The following is a 19,357-nucleotide window of genomic DNA, read 5'->3' as shown; positions in this document are numbered from 1 at the left end:
AGTGCCGCTATCAGTAGGCCAAATATATTCGAAAATCTAATATGGCGGCATTATCAAAGAAAACAATTGATCCTCATTTTTATCATACTATACATAGCACTAATTTTCTTTCTATGCGGCATCGTCAGCACTAATATAGCACTAATTTTTGGCATGTTTTTCAAAATTAGTGCTGTTACACAAACGTCAAAAAACTAAAAAGAAGTGGGTGGGGCTAGCGTGAACCTAGCACCACCCACTCAACCGATTGAGATGAAACCTATACACAATGTTAGTGTTAAATTAGTGCTGTCGATACCGCATAAAAAGAAAATTAGTGCTATTATCACTAGGCCAAATATATTCGAAAATCTAATATGGCGGCATCATCAAAGAAAATAATATATCCTCATTTTTATCATACTATACATAGCACTAATTTTCTTTCTATGCTTTATCGTCAGCACTAATATAGCACTAATTTTTGGCATAGTTTTCAAAACTAGTGCTGTTACACAAACGTCAAAAAACTAAGAAGAAGTGGGTGGGGCTAGCGTGAACGTGTCCCCTCCCACTCAACCGATTTAATTGAAACTTATACACAAAGTTAGTGTTAAATTAGTGCTGTCGATACCGCATAAAAAGAAAATTAGTGCCATTATCACTAGGCCAAATATATTCGAAAATCTAATATGGCGGCATCATCAAAGAAAACAATCGATTCTCATTTTAATCATACTATACATAGCACTAATTTTCTTTCTATGCTTTATCATCAGCACTAATTTAGCGCTAATTTTTGGCATAGTTTTGAAAATTAATGCTGTTACACAAACGTCAAAAAACTAAAAAGAAGTGGGTGTTGCTAGCGTGAACCTAGCCCCACCCACTCAACCTATTGAGATGAAACCTATACACAATGTTAGTGTTAAATTAGTGCTGTCGATACCACATAAAAAGAAAATTAGTGCCACTATCAGTAGGCCAAAAATATTCGAAAATCTAATATGGCGGCATCATCAAAGACAACAATCGATCCTCATTTTTATCATACTAAATATAGCACTAATTTTCTTTCTATGCTTTATCGTCAGTACTAATTTAGCACTAATATTTGGCATAGTTTTCAAAATTAGTGCTGTTACACAAACGTCAAAAAACCAAGAATATGTGGGTGGGGCTAGCGTGAACCTGGCCCCACCCACTCAACCGATTGAGATGAAACCTATACACAATGTTAGTGTTAAATTAGTGCTGTCGATACCGCATAAAAAGAAAATTAGTGTCACTATCAGTAGGCCAAATAATTCGAAAATCTAATATGGCGGCATCATCAAAGAAAACAATCGATTCTCATTTTTATCATACTATACATATCACTAATTTTCTTTCTATGCGTCATAGTCAGCACTAATATAGCACTAACTTTTGCCATGGTTTTCAAAATTAGTGCTGTTACACAAACGTCAAAAAAAATAAAAAGAAGTGGGTGGGGCTAGCGTGAACCTAGCGCCACCCACTCAACCGATTGAGATGAAACCTATACACAATGTGCTACAAGTAAATACAAAACCTTTGAAAACAGCGTGAACTTGGTAGAAATAACGAAAATATTAGTGCGGTTTTTGTCGTTTATGTAACAGCACTAATTTTGAAAACCATGCCAAAAATTTGTGCTAAATTAGTGCTGTCGATACTGCATAAAAAGAAAATTAGTGCCATTATCACTAGGCCAAATATATTCGAAAATCTAATATGGCGGCATCATCAAAGAAAACAATAGATCCTCCTTTTTATCATACTATACATAGCACTAATTTTCTACCTATGTGCTATCGTCAGCTCTAATATAGCACTATTTTTTGGCATAGTTTTCAAATTTAGTGCTGTTACACAAACGTCAAAAAACTAAGAAGATGTGGGTGGGGCTAGCGTGAACCTGGCACCACCCTCTCAACCGATTGAGATGAAACCTATACACAATGTTAGTGTTAAATTAGTGCTTTCGATACCGCATAAAAATAAAATTAGTGCTATTATCAGTAGGCCAAATAATTCGAAAATCTAATATGGCGGCATCATCAAAGGAAACAATCGATCCTCATTTTTATCATACTATACATAGCGCTAATTTTCTTTCTATGCTTTTCGTCAGCACTAATTTAACACTAATTTTTGGCATGGTTTTCAAAATTAGTGCTGTTACATAAACGACAAAAACGGCACTAATATTTTCGTTATTTCTGCCAAGTTCACGCTGTTTTCAAAGGTTTTGTATTTACTTGTGGCACCTACATTAATAAATCAGGAACGGTAGGTTGTTGTGCATTAAGAAGCACTAGCGATGCACTAACAATTGCGTTGGAAGGGATCATCAGTGCTTTTGATTTTGGTTGAAATTTAACGGAATGAAAACTTCCCCATGGATTTCTTATGGAGTTTCGTGACATGTAATTAGCCATATTTACATCAATAGTTATACATTTACAAAACAATGTGTGGTTTGTAGAAGCACAAACGATGCATGAACGAATGAAACTTACTTTCCGTTAGTGCTTAAAATGGGAGTCAAATTTACGCTGGTCCCAAATGTTTTTCTACTTGTAGAGCTTACACTAATGGACCCCTAACGTTAGTTGTCGGTGCACTAGGAAGCACTAGCGAATGACACTAAGTTTTTCATTAGTACTTGAAATTTCAGGTGCAGCGTCAACTTGGCGCCACAAAAGGTTTTTATTTGTAGCTCCTATAGTAATAAAGCATTAACGATAGGCGTTAATGCACTAAGAATCATTAACGATGCACTAGCGATTGACACTATATTTATCGTTAGTGCGTGATGTGGAGGTTATGTTCAGGGACGTCGTTAGTTCTTCTTAATGAAGGTGTTAGAAGGAAAACCCTTCGTGGGACAATTTCTCGCTGCTACAGATACTTCAACCACTAACAGAAAAATTAGGGCCATTCGTTAGCGCATCGTTAGTGCTTCTTAATGCACCAACACGTAACGTTAGTGCTTCATTAGTATAGGTGCAACATGTAAAATACTTTGGAAATAATATGAACTTAGGCCCTACTATAAGCACTTAGGAAATAATTAGTGCGATTCGTTAGTGCATCGTTAGTGCTTCTAGAAAAAGTTTCGTTAGTGTTTATAAGAAATTTATGACGAATTTCTCAGTATATCAAAGTTCCACCACATTTAAAAGCACTCATTACCTCTTCTAGTGCAATCGTTAGTGCAGTGTTAGTGTTTTATAGTGTAACAACCCCTAACGTTAGTGCTTCATTAGTGTAGATGATAAAACTAAAATATATTTGGAAGTTGGCTTGAACTTTCCCCACTTCAAGAACTAACGAGAAAGTTAGTGTCATTCATTAGTTCTAGAAGACACTAACAGCTTGTATACAATTTGATATTTCTGTAGTTTGTTCCCACCGAAAGCCTTGAAGAAATACCAAAATATGGTAGCAATGACGTTAGTGCCTAGTGCGTTTAAGTATTCTAACAATGCACTAACGATTTGTCATTAAGCCCATGTTTCTACGTCAATTTGTATAGATTTGGATATTTCTGAAGTTGCCCTCACCAAAAATCTTGAATAAATCCCAATATGTGGTAGCACTAACGTTATTGCTTAGTGCGTTTAAGGGCACAACTATGCATTAGTGATTACCGTTGACCCTATGGTTGTACGTCAATTTATATGGAATTTGATATTTCTGAAGTTGCCTCCCCCAAAAATCTTGAATAAATCAAAAAATATGATAGCACTAACGTTAGTGTTTAGTGCGTTTAAGTGATCTACTACCGATCTACTAACGATTGCCGTTAATTCCATGTTTCTACGTCAATTTGAATAGATTTGGATATTTCTGAAGTTGCCCCCACCAAAAATCTCCAGTAACTCGTAAACGCTGATAGCACTAACGTTAGTGCTTAGTGCGTTTAAGTGCACTTTCCATGCATTAACGATGTGCGACGTTTGGTATAATTTGGGAGAGGTGGGGGCCAACTTCAAGCACGTGTATACATAGCAATATTTTTATTTCTATGCGACGTGTTTGAAGTTGCCCTCTCCCTACCTCTACCAAATTACAACAAACGTCGTACATCGTTAGTGCATCTTTAGTGCACGTTAGTGCAATCACAATTTACGGGATATTGAAGATTTTTGGTACGGGCTAACTTCATATGTAGTTATTCTCCCCACTAAAGATGGATTAGTGATTGCCGTTAACCCCATGTTTCTACTTCCATTTGTATGGATTTTGATATTTCTGAAGCAACCCCAATACCTAAAGTATTCAATAAATCACAAAATATGATGGCACTAACGTTAGTGCTTAGTGCGTTTAAGTGCACTAACGATGCACTAACGACTGCCGTTAACTCCATGTTTCTACATAAATTTGTATGGAATCTGATATTTCTGAAGTTCGTCCTTCACCAAAAATCTTGAATTACTCGTAAACTCAGATAGCACTACCCTTTGTGCTTAGTGCGTTTAAGTGCACTAACAATGCACTAACGATGTGTGACGTTTGGTGTAATTTGGAAGAGACGGGAGCCAACTACAAGCACGTTTATACATAGCACTAATATTCTTTCTATGCGACGTGTCTGAAGTTTAGCTCCCACCATCCAAATTACAACAAACGTAGCAATTGTTAGTGCATCATTATCCACTAAACGTACTAAGCACTAACGTTAGCGATATCAGAGTTTACGAGTTAGTGAAGATTTTTGGTGGGGGCCAACTTCAAAAATATCAAATTCGATATAAATTGACGTAGAAATTTGGGGTTAATGGCAATCCTTAGTGCATCGTTAGTGCGCGTAAACGCATTAAGCACTAACGTTAGTGGTATCAGAGTTTACGAGTTATTGGAGATTTTTGGTTGGGGGACAACTCGAGTAATATCCATATCTATACAAATTGATGTAGAAACATGGGGTTAACGTGAATCGTTATAGCATTGTTAGTGCATTTAAACGTACTAAGCATTAACGTTAGTGCTACCATATATTGTGATTTATTGAAGATTTTTATTGAAGGGCCAACTTCAGAAACATCAAATTCCATACAAGCTGTTAGTGTTTAATGGAAGCACTATCGATATACTAATGAATATCACTATTTTTTTCGGGGGGGAGTTCAAGCAAACCTTTATACTTTACTTTTAGCAACTACTACAAACCAAGATATTTTACTTTTAGCACCTACACGAATGAAGCACTAGCGTTAGTGGTTGCTGCACTAAGAAGTACTAATGATGCACTTACGACTGCACTAGAGGAGATCATTAGTGCTTTTGAATTTGGCGGAAATTTGACACAATGAAAAATTCAACATACATTTCTTATCTGTGTTCTCTGACATGTAATTGGACATAAATACACAACAGTAAAGCACTAATGAAATTGTTAGTGTTTCATACAACCACTAAAGATGCACTAAGGAATGGTACTAATATTTACGTTAGTACTTGAAGTGGGGGGGGGGAAGGTTCACGCACGGCCTATACTAACGAAACACTAACATTAGGTGTTGGTGCACAAAGAAGAACTAAAAATGCATTAACGATTTCCTTAGAAGAGATTATTAGTGCATATAAATTTGGCGGGAATCAATGCAATGAAAAATTCCCCATACATTTCTTATGTGAATTTCGGGACATGTGTGCCGGTGCTGTGCCACCAGTTGTAGCTCAGAATACGTAATAAATAAATGCAACCAAATGGGGATGGAACTGATGCACAACACGGTACTTAACTGTAAAATTGTGGTTGAATTGTAAATAAAATTCAAATGTTTCTAATTTAGAAGATGACTAGTTGGGGAAAATGTTGAGAGAAAGAGAAAGGTTATGACTAAAAGATAAAGGATGAGCACTAGCCTGACAGATCCAACGAGGCTGGCGACGTCCTGGTCATCTAGAATGATGAATATCTTTCTCTGGAGAAGTCTGGATTAGCTGGAGACAGTCAACATCTGGATCTTAATCCTGTTGAACTGCAAGGGGCGTCGATAATGCTTGTTTACGATAATGTCCTTCTACATCTTCATTCTACTAGACTGCTGGAGCTTGTTGTGTCTGCGGTGATAAACCAACAGAATGGTACTCTTTGACTTGTGGAGTCGATGGTCCTCCAATGGTGGGATCCGCTTCTCTCCGATGATCCAGCACCTGTCCTAATCGTGTGTTGAATACCCCTTGTTGTTCTGTTCCTCGTGGTTTTGATCAATTCAGGAATGATGACCTAATCGGGAAGTATCAGGCTGTGCTTGAAGGTATGCTGAAAGGAAAGAAGGAAGCTAGTCGAGTTTATTTAACAAATATGCATTTACAAAAGCCGTCTGAGAATGTACAGTTGTAGTCAAAGTTTTCAAAAGTTCATGTTTCTTTATAACAAATACACAGTCACTTCATTTCCAATAGACAGATACTTCACACATGTAATTGACCATAACTAAACTAATAGTCCAACATTATTACAACTGTTAGTTTTTTGAAGCACTAACGATGTACTAACGAATGCAACTCATTTTTTAGTTAGTACTTGAAGTGGGACAACTAACTTCACCCTAACGTTCAAACCTAAATTATTTGTAGCACCTATACTAATAAAACATTAACTTCAGTTGTTGATGCACTAAGAAGCACTTACGAATCACTAAAAATTGCACTATTAGAGGTAATTAAAGCTTTAGAATGTGATAGGATTTGGAACAATAAAATACCCCCATGTATTTCATATGGGAGATTCATGACATATAACTCACCACCTCCAGATAACCAATAAAGGAAACATTAGTGCGGTTTTAGCAGTTTGTGTAATAGCACTGATTTTGTAAACTATGCCAAAAATTAGTGCTGACGATACCGCATAGAAAGAAAATTAGTGATATGTATAGTATGGTAAAAATGAGGATCGATTGTTTTCTTTGATGATGCCGTCATATTAGATTTTCGAATATATTTGGCCTAATGATAATGGCACTAATTATCTTTCTATGCGTTATCAACAGCACTAATGTAACACTAACATTGTGCATAGGTTTCATCTCAATCGGTTGAGTGGGTGGGGCCAGGTTCACGCTAGCCCCACCCACGTATTCTTGTTTTTTTGACGTTTGTGTAACAGCACTAATTTTGAAAAGCATGCCAAAATTAGTGCTATAGTAGCGCTGACGATGCCGCATAGAAAGAAAATTAGTGATATGTATAGTATGATAAAAATGAGAATCGATTGTTTCCTTTGATGATGCCGCCATATTAGATTTTCGAATTATTTGGCCTACTGATAGTGGCACTAATTTTCTTTTTATGCGCTATCGACAGCACTAATTTAACACTAACATTGTGTATAGGTTTCATCTCAATCTGTTGAGTGGGTGGGGCTAGGTTCACGCTAGCCAAACCCACTTCTTTTTATTTTTTTGACGTTTGTGTAACAGCACTAATTTTGAAAACCATGCCAAAAGTTAGTGCTATATTAGTGCTGACGATGACGCATAGAAAGAAAATTAGTGCTATGTATAGTATGATAAAAATGAGAATCGATTGTTTATTTTGATGATGCCGCCATATTAGATTTTCGAATTATTTGGCCTACTGATAGTGGCACTGATTTTCTTTTTATGCGCTATCGACAGCACTAATTTAACACTAACATTGTGTATAGGTTTCATCTCAATCGGTTGAGTGGGTGGGGCCAGGTTCACGCTAGCCCCACCCACTTCTTTTTAGTTTTTTGACGTTTGTGTAACAGCACTAATTTTGAAAACTATACCAAAAATTAGTGCTAAATTAGTGCTGACGATAAAGCATAGAAAGAAAATTATTCCTATATATAGTATGATAAAAATGAGGATCGATTGTTGTCTTTGATGATGCCGCCATATTAGATTTTCGAATATTTTTGGCCTACTGATAGCGGCACTAATTTTCTTTTTATGCGGTATCGACAGCACTAATTTACCACTAACATTGTGCATAGGTTTCATCTCACTCGGTTGAGTGGGTGGGGCTAGCGTGAACCTAGCCCCACCCAAAATCGTTTTTGTTTTTTGACGTTTGTGTAACAGCACTAATTTTTTTTAACATTACAGGTCGTCAGCAGTAATTCGGCCCTAACTTTTGTCATATGTTTTAAAATTAGTGCCGCTGTGGGTGGGGCCAGGTTCACGTGAAGACAGCCCCACCCACTTTTAATAATGGAACTGTAATTTTGTAAACTATGCCAAAAATTAATGCTAAATTAGTGCTAACGATACTGCATAAGTAGAGTACATATGTATGTTCTGCAGACACGTTTCCCCTCCACCCCCTAACTAACAAAAACTATGAAGCCGCCACTGTGCACTTTAACACAGAGGGATAACCCAAAGTGAGATTGAATATGCTTTTATGACATTTGTAATCATAAAAACTTACATCTAAAAAACTTATAACTAACTTACATCTAAAACTTATAACTGATAGCGCTGTCTTTGATTGAAAAAATAGTTTTTGTTTGATCGAAATCAGTTTATTAATAGCTGAGTAATACGAACTTAAAGTTTAGTATGTCGCATATGGTTGTTACATGTATATACACTTTCACCACACATATATACATATATTCAGTTAAAGAGAGCATGAGCATATATGTACATGAGATTTATAGTCTCTTTCTCTTTCCTTCTCCTCACATCAACATATATACACATCAGCCTCTTCCTTCAACACAACTTCTAGCTAGCAGTCGAGATGGCGCTGTTAATGACGTAGTCTCCTTCGGAGAGAATACATCATACATGACGTCATTGAATCCGTGACGTAGTCTCCTTCGGGGAGAAAACGTAATACATGACGAAATATCTCTCGAATTTCTTTCTTTTTCCTTCGCATCAGCTCTGAACGACAGAGAGGTTTATGCAATAGAAACAGAGAGAGAATGATTAACGACGCAGTATTTTTCGCTTCTCATATATACTTAGCATTGAATTTAACGGCTGCATATAGCTCGGGCGCTGTATTCTTCGCTTAACTTTTCTCTCGTAACGATCAGAATTCGAGCGAAGAATGTTGCGCTGTTACACGGCGGCATTGTCGACAGAGCCACTATTTAGTTCCAAAACGTGCCACATGCTCGCGCTAGTGTTCCATATACAAAATGTATTTCTCACATCTTTTTCTCTCTCTTTCTCCCACACATCTCTAGAATTGAAGCATTTAGTGATACCAAATTTCAATAACTGAGTTGTATTTGTATATCCAAAGGTCTTAGCTTTTATGGTATTACCATAAAAACACTTATTCACTTAAAACATACTTAAAATTACAAGTTCGGATATTGATAATGGAATCTTCTGCTAACCTCGTTCTCAATAGGAAACAATGACTTCTTAAACTCTGTCCACTGATCATAATTCAAGCTGAATAGACAGCCGTTAATATTAAAAACTACTTGAACTTCGGTTTGCACATTTTTCACAATTACATTGAAATTGTTAGTAAGAATGAACTTTTTTTGAGGATCCATTTCTAACCACTCCATTTTTTACTTCTAACGGCATATTTTTGTTCATTTTTGTTCATTTTTTGGATTTACATACAGAACTCAACAGTTGGATAGTTATCGTTTTTTAGACCAGTGTATTTGATTTTTATTCCATCTTTAACGATCTCATCAATCATTTTATCTGTTAAGTGTTTTGTAAATCTAGGTGGAAGAAAAAACTTGAACTCCTCACACTCGACCAAAATGCTCTTTCCAAACTTAGTTTTAATCTTTTCCATTTTTACAATTTTATATTCCGTATTTAATTCAAATTCTCTTAATCCAATAACCTGTTTTTGTTCAAGACTTCCAAGCTTGTTTAAAAAATCAACGTGTTTTGCCATCGTATTTATTATATAGAAAATCAATGAACACTTTTCAATTTTTATTTTCACCAAAAATATTTAATCATTTTTATCAATTTCGTTTTATGGAAAAACTTCCATAAAACAATCGTTAATGAAAAAAGTTTGAGGATGCAAGGGTATCTTTTCGATACCCTTTAAAGTCACCTATGGCTAACTGAGAAAGGGCCACTGATACTGGCCCTTAGATCCTTGAATTGTTTTTGATATTTTGTTAACTATCTAAAACTCTTCTACCACTTTCTCATTCTTGGGATCATATGTAAAGTTCTTTCGTCCAATTAAAATCGCATAACATATAGTATCAGCAGCCACAGCTTCTGCAAAGTCTACCACAATCTTTATGTTTGTTCTCTCATTTACCGATACATTCTTCCTCTTACTACAATTAATCACATACATTGGTCTGTTATCTATAAACTCTTTAGGGTCATAGTACATTTCGGTATTGCCACACGTTATTCTCTTAAACGCAGTTTAATCTTCATACATCTTATAATAACCCTTGTTAGTAATATCTAAGTTTCTTGATTCTTTTGGAAATACCTCATTCCTCCCATTCTTAAGATAGATATTCTTTACCTTACAATGATCAAACTTCCTTGCATCTGCTGTTTGTTTGCCACTTCTATCAGTTTGGAACATTACAACTACGAAATCAGGCATATCAAATTGTCTAGAATTAAATTGAGTAGTAACATCAAATTCCAAGAAAGAACCTGCAACAGCCTTTTGAACACATTGATAAGTATGGAATGAAAACATGATTTTAGGCTCTTTAAGAATATTCAAATTTAACTTGTTTTCATAATTAGATTAGTATTCAACAATGGGCATTCTTATCTCCATACTTTTTATTGTTATTTTTCCATCATGAGGAGCTGCTCCTGATCCAGTCCATTTGTACAAAACATCGTTATTGTTGTTAGCTTTTGTAAATGTTATTCTCAATCCACCTTTCCACATAACCTCTTTATAATCACTTAAGAAGCCTGGAATTAATCTTAATGGGTACAAAACACTAAAGTCCTTTCTTAGACTAAGTTTATCATCTGTTTCAAATCCTGCTTGTTTTAGATATTCTCCTTCTGGTTTGGAAATCTTTAATGTTCCAATAGCTGTAGATGTTATTCCAGGTAGCTCAATCTTATCTATAACAACTCCATGCTTTCTAACCTCAATTTGAGAAAAGAAGAATGGGAAGAAGTTATCTACAAGTTTTATAGTATCATTTGCACCAAATGTTCCTCTAACTGATGCACCAGCAACTTCAAAAGTCATATCTCAATCTGCTTTGTGTGGATGTATGAACCCATCTCCCACATTGAAATCGAACTCAATATCTTTGTTAGCTTCATTCAAATTATTAAATGTTCTTGTGTTAGCCTTAAAGCTCTGTAACTCGTAACTCTCAACACTATCCATTTATTATAAAGAAAATCTTGAAACAACGCTTTTATGGGATATACCCATAAAAGATTCATGCATAATAACAAAAACTTATAATCCCCATCCCAACTTAACCTTAGCATTCATAGCAGTACCAAGCCCAAAAGCAGCTAATCGTTCACCAATTGGCGCATCACTACTAAATACTCTTTTCCATGCTTTAGTTTCTAGTTCCTTATCTGCAATATGTCTTGACTGTATCTTTATTGTCTCTGTAGTATATATCGTGTTCTTTACAAGCCTCATCTAATGGGTTAATACCTTTATCACCTCTTCCTAATCTTTCTTCTAGCTTAGTTCCCGGACCACAGTATGAAAATCCTGGAATGTCTAATTCAAATGGGAGTTTATTAATCAAATCATTTACTAATCCTTTTCCAAGCTTCTCATCATTCCAGAATCGTGGTGGTAATGTACTAAGGATCTTAATCAAATACCCTATACCTTTTGGATCATTAGGAATAAATTGTGAAAGCTTATTATTAATCATACTCACTATACCTACTTTCTCATTGTAAAAGTTATCATTTCCAGCCTTTTCTTCTCCATCTATAACTATTAACCTATCTATAAGCTTTCTCACATCATCCATCCATACATACTCTTTAGGTATCTCTGTATATTGTTTAATTCCCTCACCAGACTTTGGTGTTTTCTTTCTTGGCGGTGTTGGAGGTAAAGGTGGTTTAATATAATTATCCCAAATAGGCTTGATAATATTAATGTACTTAGAACCTCTACTAGATGCTACTTTTTTATCTCGATTATATTTTTGGAAGGCGGCATCTGATTCTATTATTATTTCCTTGTACTGTTCAAAATCATCATCATCATAATTTTCAATGGTTTTATTAGTATTCGGTGTTAACAATTCCCATAGACCTTCCGTTCCTTTATAAGTTTTACCATTAATTATCAAATCATCACCATTCACTTTAACTTCCAAATTTCCTATCTTATTTATTATTTTTCCATCTTCTTCTACAGTTCTTATTCCAAACACAGAATCATTTCGTTTACTATAATATTTCGTTGCAATCTTACCAAATGACTGTGCTGTTGTTAAAGGTTCTACTCCTTCCACTTTGTCTTTAATTTGTTTTGTCATTTATATTATTTCTCCGGTTATAGGCGTATCGCTACTACTTGGAGAGCTATCATAAGTTATCTTTTTAGGTGTTTCTATTAGACTAGGATCAATTGAAGCCGACTTATGTGCAACTGGAACAAGTTCAGTTATTAGATTTTTATTTTGTTCTGCTACTTCTTTGATCTCACTTCCCAAGTTTTGAATAGCATCAATTGCAGGTTGCTCTTGTGTTTTAAATTTATCGTATATACCTGTTCTTTCTTTCTTCCAAGATTTGAAGCCCTTTATCAAGAACTCCTTCAACTTAATATTCTTATCAATTTCTTTCTCATCCATTTATTGTATAGAAAACGAACAAACGTAAATAAACGTCAATAAACGTGAAAAAACGTCAATAAACGTCAAACGTTAAAACGTAAAACGTGAAAAAACATCAAACGTTTAAGAAGTGTTTTATCTTGTTTTCATACTTACCATTGTTTACCTTCTTTGTCATATCATTTACTATAAAACCATAATCTTCTTGACAACATTTTAAACATATCTCTTTAAATTTATCATAAGACATATCTCCCCCAACAAACACATTAAACACATGTTTAAGATTAGTATCATCTTGTCTGAATATGCATAGGAAGTTGACGTTATCTCTTATAAGCTGTTTAGGTACGTTTGGATATGTTTGTGCAAGATAGAAACAATCTAAATATCTATGCATACCTCTTGTAAAGTAATTTCTAACTGTATCTTGATTCTCTAAAATGTAATCATCAAACACGACAGAGTATTTTTCACATTCATCAATAGGTACAATAGAATCATTACCGCTTAAGAACGTTGCTATTTGCTTATTGAACTTTAGTTCTGCCTTTTCAAATCGGTCTTTTAACTGCTCATACTTTGGCTGATTCATGCTTTTAGAATATATGGAGAAGTAATTATTGTTTAACCAACCTGGCTGTAATAAGAAGTTAAATAACAAAAACGGTTTACCACACGCCGACGGACCCACGATAAAACAACGAACATCATCAGGTATAAGTTCTCCATTTCTTATCTTAACTGTTGTTTCTTTTATCATCTCTTGTACATCCCAATTAATAGTTTTGTTACTCATTTATTATAGAGAAAATCTGAAGGTGAGCAAAACGCTCAGGCTCTTTCTTTGTTGACTTCATGATTAGAGAGTACAGACCCGGTTCGTTCATGAAAGTTGTATGAGGTTGTTCATTTGGAAGGGTGTCCGAAATATGGACACCATTTGTAGTTTCTAGGTTTTCCAATCTACTCTTTATGATCTTATATCTTTAAGTTGTTCTGTGACCTTAAGCAACGTATCTTTTATATATTCACTATCCATCTCACCATTTAGTGTTATTATCATCTCTAACTGTTCTTTAAATGAGTTAATACACGTGACAATGGTTTTATATTAATCTTTTCTTTTGCTTATGTTTAACTTAGAAGACAAACCTGTTATAATGGCACTTCCAGTTGCAAGAGATGTTGTTAATATCGAGTAAATTGTTACAGGTATAAAAATATTAATAAACCCAGTTGTTGCAGAAAGTATAACCGACAACATGATCAAAGTGTAGTGTGCATATTTAACAATTCGTAGTTTTCACTTTTTCTTCTTTAAACTGTATTCTAACTTTTGAATGACATTTTCTATTAACTTGATTACTTTCTCTCTCGCAATATCTCTAGGTAAATCAAACTCATTCATTTATTATATAATAATTGGCTAAGGTATTCAAGTTAACGAGTGACACTTCAGTTTTAAAGAAGAAACTCCATTACGAATTAGACAACAGGAGCAACTATTTAAGTATAGGACTAGTTGGGTTTTACAGTACATATCTAACTCCAAACATATCAACAGAAAAAAACAGTGGTGATAGACAAGTTTTTATACCAGAAGGGCAATACAGCTTAAACAGTCTTAATGAATATTTAAAATCTCAATCCATCAACATAACATTATCAGAAGATCATTTAAGAAATAGAGTTAAAATTGAAACTGATAGTAATGATGTTACAATTGGGAGTATAGGCACTGTCCTCGGGTTTAATGTTTTTGAAGTTTTAGAAAAGAACAAAACACATATTGGAAGTAAGTTGCCAAAGTTTCATCCGTTTGATACTATAAATGTTCACTGTAATATAGCAGATGGCATGTTTGTTAAAGATACAGAATACACACATAGAGAAACAGGGATCATAGCATCATTCAAAACAGATGCTGAGTTCAAACATAGTATTATTTACGAGCCTACTTATCCATTATTTTTCCCTATATCCAAAGACAAGGTTGACAATTTTGAGATAAGGATAACAGATGAGAATGATTCCTTAATCGATTTTGGTGGAGCAACAACAACTGTACTTTTACAAACTAAGATTTTCTCTTAAATAAATAGGAAGATGTGTTCTATTAAAGGTTGTATGTTTAGTGTTCCTTATAACGAACTAAAGGATCTAAATATTGTTCATGTATTAACAAAACAACAACTTAGTGATAAATCTAAGAAAATTAAAGAAGGTAAAGGAATGAATTTAACTTTAACTACTGCACAAATGAAAAAGATTAAGAAAGAGCATATGGGCGGTTTTATTTTTACAATTCCAGCCATTCTAGCAGCTTTAGGAGCAGTTGGCTCATTAGCAGGTGGTGCGGCAGCGATTACTAAAACTGTACTGGATGCTAAGAAGAATAAACAAGAACTTGAAGAACAAAAAAGACACAATATGGCTATGGAAGAAAAGCAGGGGGCAGGTAAACCAAAGAAGTCAAAAAACTAAAACCATTGACCAACTTCGATATAGAGAGTTTGGCTAAAGAATTAAAGATAAAACGATTTAGAGGTGTATTTATGAGTGATGAACTTCCACAAAAACCCTATGTAAATGAGTGTGGTGTAGTTAACCTCGATAAATCAGAAAACATTGGTACTCATTGGATATGCTATTGGAAAGATAACAGCATAAAGTACGTGTTCGATTCTTATGGTGGTGTTCCTCCTAAACAACTGGTACAATATCTTGGTACCGAATGACGAACGAATACAAGACTTTAATTCAGTTATATGTTGTTATCTTTGTGTTAAAGTTTTAAATCTTCTAAATCAAGGGTATTCTTTTAGTGACGTTATGTATATGATTAAAAATGATTAAGTGCTTTTATGGCTTATATCCATAAAAGTTCTGTGTTAAGATAAATATGGAAGCTATACACAATAGATTTTTAGATTATTTTGAGAAGCATGAGGATGAACTAGATCCACTAGATAGTTATAATTTTTATCAGTATTTTGAGTATGTTAGTGAGATAGACTTAAAAGATAGAAAAAACATATATAATGTTATTGATTTATGGAAAATGCTAATACCTAAATTTTTGTACACGGAAGAAGAGTTGAGAAAGTTTCGTCCAATAATTACCTTAAAGGACTTGCTGTCAAATTATAGCGCCGCACCATTACAATGCAGTTATTGTGGTAGTAAGTCATTAACAAAAGGTATGAGTAGTTACATTTGTGACGATTGTTCTGTAGAGAGTGGTTGGGTTTACAGTACTTTTGAAGAAGTGAAAGCTGCTTGCGTAAGAAAACCACGGTATGATACTATAAAAAGATTTAAGTTACAGTTATCTCGTTTGCAAGCTTTACAGGATAGAATTATTCCCGAAGAGGTGCTCAAAGTGTTAAATGGTGAATTTAGAGATATATCAAAAGATTTAATATCAACAAAAGATGTTCTAGAAGTACTAAAGAAAAACAAATACACAAAATATTATGATGATGTCTATTTAATACACTATCACCTTACCGATCAAAAACCATTAAAATTACAACATATGGAGGAAACACTTATAAATGAGTTCGAAAACTTACACGAGGTCTTTAGGGAGCTGTATCCGGAAAGAGCATTGTTTATTAACTTGAAATGTGTATTGTACCATCTGTTGAAAAAGCATGATGTTCATGTCGATATTGATTTTAAACACTCGCCTAGACAAATAGAGATGTTAAAGAAATGTTTTGAAAAATTAGGATGGGCATTTTCTGTATAATAAATGAGTATGGATATATTTGGTAATGTTAAAGATAGAAAAGGTGATGTTGATATTAGTGAAGAAAAATTAAAATTGTTGGAGAATTTAAATGATCTTGTTAGCGTAAGTCAACTTAGGTCAATAGAAACCCAATTAGAGAACGATAGAAAACGATTTGAAGATGCATTAGAAACGTTACAAGACACATACGTCAAGAAAGAAGATTTTCAAAAGGTTAGGATGGATACTACTAAATTGGTTATGCAGAAAGAAACCATGCCTCTACTATATCGATTAAGAGCTAAAAACGTTAAGGAGCCAATCTTTAGAATATTTAATCTTTCTAATGGTTACAAATTTCTCTATAATGGGAAAATAATGCACATGGAATTAAGTTTGGATAAATACTTTCTAGATATATATTTAGGTGATACTTTGATTAAAGAGATACCTTTTGACTTTAAGAAGAACGATATAATTACGATTAAACCAAATAAAAATTCAGCTATGGAAGAAGGACAACTATTGTTTGTTGCAATGTACATAGAAAGAGAGCTTTCCTAAAGACGTTTGCTATATAATAAATATAGATATCTTTGGTAATGTTAAAATGACATCAGAGTTAGATAATACAGTTGTGAGAAAAGATATTGCTATGTTGAAAAAAGAGCTTAACTTCATCAAACGGAGTTATGTTATAAAGCTTCATAGTCGATTGATATCAGAAAATGTTGAAACTCCGTTCATTTTAATACATAATCTATCTATCGCATGCAAATTTCTTTATAAAGGTAGGTTAATGCATATAGAATCATCTTACAATACGTATTATATAGATATATATTTATTTGGTCTAGGAATTAATTCGTGCGGGTGGACATGAGATGGCGCAACGAACGGAGCGTCCCACAGTTCCGTGTATCCACACATGTGTTGCAAACCCCTGTCATCGCGTATCGTTCGTAGATAGGGCAGTGGATTAAAGCGTCAACAACACCAGTTTGTAGTTAAGTGAACATGGCGCAATTTGTGCCTGATAAGGTGTTTTGCGGGGTGTCCTGCTGCATTACTTTAACATGCAGAAAAGTGCGACTGAAAGTCATCGTATTTTGGTGGAAGTGTATGGTGACCATGCTCTAGCTGAGCGAACGTGTCAGAAGTGGTTTGCACGGTTTAGAAGTGGTGATTTCGGCTTGGCAGACCAAGAGCGAGCTGGACAGCCAAAAAATTTCAAGACGAAGAATTGACAGCATTGCTCGAGCAGGATTCGTGTCAAACGCAGGAACAACTTGCAGCAACATTAGGCGTTGATCAAACAACAGTCTCCAAACGCTTGAAAGCCATGGGAATGATTCAAAAGATGTCACATTGGGTTCCACATGAATTGAAAGACAGAGATCTTGAAAGACGAAAAACCATTTGCGAATTGCTGCTTCAACGACAGAGCAGAAAGGGGTTTCTGCATCGAATTATTACGGGTGATGAGAAGTGGATCCATTACGAGATCCCTAAACGTAAAAAGGCCTGGGTGAAACCAGGTGAACCAGGTCCATCACAACCAAAACGAGATATTCACTGTGCAAGGTTATGCTGTGCATATGGTGGGATATGAAAGGTGTGGTGTACTATGAGCTGCTGCAACCGGGTGAAACTATGAATGGAGAACGTTATCGATGACAATGAATGCGTTTGAAGCAAGCTCTGGCCAGAACACGACCAGAATGGGAGAACAGACATGATAAACTTATTGTTCAACATGATAACGCTCGCCCACATGTCGCAAAAGCGGTCAAAACCTATTTAGAAAATGTCGGATGGGAAGTTTTACCCCACCCGCCGTATTCACCAGACGTTGCTCCTTCGGACTACTACTTGTTCGATTGCATGAACAACGATTTGATTGGACAGCGGTTTACTTCTTCAGAAGATATCGAAACATGGGTCTCTGACTGGATCGCTTCCAAGGATGAGAACTTCTTTCGCCACGGAACCCGTACATTGCCTGACAGATGGGCGAAATTGGTGGCTAGCGATGGACAATATTTTTCTTAAGGTATTTATGTATTTTGTGTTTGTACTACAGCTTCAATGTGTGCGTACAAACCGCACGAATTAATTCCTAGACCAAATAAATGATTCTCTAGTTGAGACTTTTCCATTGCACTTCAATACAAATGATAAATTAACAGTTGACCATCTAAAGATTCTGATCTGAAACATGGCAAATTATTCTTGCTTAATATGTATGTAGAAAGAGAAGACGAAGATAGTGATGATGATGAGAATGTTGATAGCATAATATTAAACATAGTTATTGATTTTCTATATAATAAACAGGATGTATTGTGTTAAGTGTAAGAAATCGACAGATACGAAGAAAGATACTATTAGAATTGAACAAACAAAGAATGGAAGATATCTAAAGAAAGGTATTTGTTCTGTATGCGGTGTTACTAAAACTCAATTCGTTAAAAAGCCTGATTGACTAGAAGAAGGTAAAGGTGTTAGAGAAGACATTATAGAAGAAATTCACAAACCATCTAGAAAAAACTTTGACAGATTAAGTGTAGTTATAAAAGGTATCGATGATCTTTGGCAAGCTGATCTTGTAGAAATGGATAGCGGAGTATTAAAAGGTGTTTCCAAATTAAATAAAGGTTATAAGTATTTGCTAACGACTATAGATGTGTTCTCGAAATATGCGTTTGCTGTTCCTGTTAAAGATAAGAGTGGGAAGAATGTTACAGAAGCATTCGAATCCATATTAAGAACGAGAAAACCTAGTAACTTACAAACTGATCAAGGTAAAGAGTTTTACAATAAAGAGTTTAAGAAGTTAATGAAGGAGAAACAGATTAATCATTACT

Source organism: Thermobia domestica, chromosome 8, assembly GCF_964235325.1.
Source record: "Thermobia domestica chromosome 8, izTheDome1.hap1.1, whole genome shotgun sequence".
Classification (NCBI taxonomy): Eukaryota; Metazoa; Arthropoda; class Insecta; order Zygentoma; family Lepismatidae; genus Thermobia; species Thermobia domestica.
This window is presented reverse-complemented; position numbering follows the sequence as displayed.